This window comes from Arabidopsis lyrata (genome assembly GCF_000004255.2).
Source record: "Arabidopsis lyrata subsp. lyrata unplaced genomic scaffold ARALYscaffold_8, whole genome shotgun sequence".
NCBI classification, from domain to species: Eukaryota; Viridiplantae; Streptophyta; class Magnoliopsida; order Brassicales; family Brassicaceae; genus Arabidopsis; species Arabidopsis lyrata.
The window spans coordinates 14,260,063-14,262,628 of NW_003302548.1; the positions used below are offsets into that span (position 1 = coordinate 14,260,063).

Genomic DNA, 2,566 nt, shown 5'->3' on the forward strand with positions numbered 1-2,566 from the left:
TGGTTTGAGGAAACATGGGTTTTGATAAGATTCGCCAACTCGCAAAGACTATTATCCTGTATGAGTTTTATCTTTCGTTAAAGAACACGAAATTTGGCAATTTCTTTACTCTTTTAAATGTGCCATTAAGGTTTTCATGTGTATATGTAGTGAATGGAAGGAGTTGGTAGCAGAAACTCAAAGCTTTTGATGCAGACGCAAGAAGTGAAAAGCTCCAGGACCTTAACAAGAAGTGAGTGTGGGAATCAAAGAGTTTTAGTCGTATTCTTGAGCAGGGAAGTAACGGTTTTAATCCTTCTTTGTTCATGGCAGAAACTCAAAGCTCTTGATGCAGACGCAAAGTTCCAGTTTGCTAAGAGGAAACTTCAAGCGAGCTACCAACAACATGAGAACGGTTTGTTCCTTTACCTCTTGTAATTTTTGACTGTGAACATTTGTGTTTGCAGGTAGATTCAGGCTGGGACATTGATGAATAACTATGCACATATATTTGATGCAAAACCTCTAATATAGGTTTGCCTCAGCAGGACCTCTAAAAGGAATTCTCAGGTATACAGATGAAGATGTTGTATCTCTTCTTTTTCTTCAAAGTGATATGAATATCCTGAGTTTTGGCTTTGTGGTTGATTTCGATTTTGTTGTAATAGGTCAAGTATGTTTGATGCCAATGATGGGATTCATTGAGCAAGTCCTTTGGCCAATATTTTGTTACTGTGATGAAATGACAAATCACGAGCTGATGATGGCGGGGAACCACGATATCTCGTTTAGGCAGGAGCAATATATGGAAGCTCGACAGAATTATGAGCATTTTAATTTTATTTCCATTTTTTTTGTAAAACTTTGATCTAACTCTTTTGTTGGTTTGTAATGTTAACAATTATATAAACATATTTTGTTTAAGTTTAATTGTCTTTTCATTTTAATATTTTCCGAAAAAATAGCGTAAAAAAAACAAAATTGACCAAAATATATAATATAAAAGGATTATTATATTTAATATATACCTAACTAATAACAACAAATAAATGCTATTAAAGGTAGTAATGGCATTCGATTATTGCTATGAAACAAGAAATAAAGACATTAAAAAAGTGCTATTGTAGATGAACATACTATAGCAGACAAAATTAATGCTATTGTAGGTGGGGTATCTACCATAGCTGCCGCAATCATAGCAGTTGTTATTTCGCTATGTATTACCTATAATAGCATTTTTTTCGCGCTAAGAATATAAGTTTTTCTTGTAGTGTAGTCATGTATAAATGATGGAAAGAGCTCTAAATATTGAGTTATGAGTTTGCAACTTTTGGCTTTACTGGTATTTGTGGACAACATTTACTTTCTCAAAGAACGAGGCAACAAATGCATGAAAATTGCTTATGAGGGAGACAAGAGGAGATGCATTGTTGTTTTAGCACTAGGCGCTAATCGGGCGGTGACCCAAGCGCCTAGCGCCTAGAACGCCTAATCGGGGTTTAAGCGATTTTAGGTGGTTTAGATGTTTACAACCTAACACTTTTAAAATATGATATTTAAGATAAAAATCATATAAAACTATGTATTAGAAGAATAAAAATATTAAACTGTAAACAAAAATTACACGAAAACATTTATTTAATTCATATCGTACAATATATATGAAACTAAAATTTATAATTTAAATTTATGCGGTTGAAAATTGGATAAATACATTGAAACAAAACTTAGGCGGTTGAAACGGTTGTTTAAACGTCACTTGAGCGTCTACCGACTCGGAGCCCTAGGCGACCGCCTAGACAACTTTTTAGAACAATGGTTTTACATCAGTTTGGGGTTTGATATAATATCTAACAGTGCTGAGTATTTTGTTCAAAGTGAATGATTTGTTTTTTCCAGAATCTTGTATTCTAGTGTAGTTGTTTAACATGATAAACCCATGCTGCGTCTTTGTATATTAGTTCCAATTATCATTATTTGTCATTAAATATGATGATGAGTGATGCTAAACAAGAAAAAATATCCGAACTTATAATATACAACGCATATTAGCTCTTCGGAGACATGTGAAACATAGGATGTATGTAAAACAAATCTTGTTATAGAATTTAAATTTCAATTTCCTCCAAATATTATGCCTAGTTGAAGTTATGAGGATTTTTACACTAAAAGATAACTACTTTGAAAATCGAATCTTGACATCAATTCTAGAATTTTGTTTTTTATTCGGGATTTTGGTTACAAGAGAAGCTACAAAAAATGTATGTTAAAGTTTATGTAAGATTGACTGGCGCTAGATTTAGTGATACAGTTTTTTTGTTTTTTTGTTTTTTTTTTTTTTTTTTTTTTTTTAAATTAGATATCCTTTAACGAAACCAAAAGATTACCTTAGACATAGCAAAGATTGAAACATGCCAAACGACATCGTATAATATACTAACAGATATTAGCTTTAGATAAACTTGCATACGACGTCGTATAGATATTTTTATAAAACTAGTTAATTTAGGCAACAAAAAATTAGAGCATGTGAAACGATGTCGAATGGATACTAATCTATTCGACGTCGTTTGACATGATTCCATCT

General features: G+C 32.2%; 1 long non-coding RNA gene across 1 annotated transcript; it reads left to right on the forward strand.

The window, feature by feature from the left end:
• Position 1: 1 nt before the first annotated feature.
• On the forward strand, positions 2 to 622 carry LOC110225884. The gene is made up of 3 exons (XR_002330039.1): positions 2 to 58; positions 151 to 232; positions 313 to 622. It is a non-coding gene; the product is annotated as an uncharacterized LOC110225884 (long non-coding RNA).
• Positions 623 to 2,566: the final 1,944 nt, after the last annotated feature.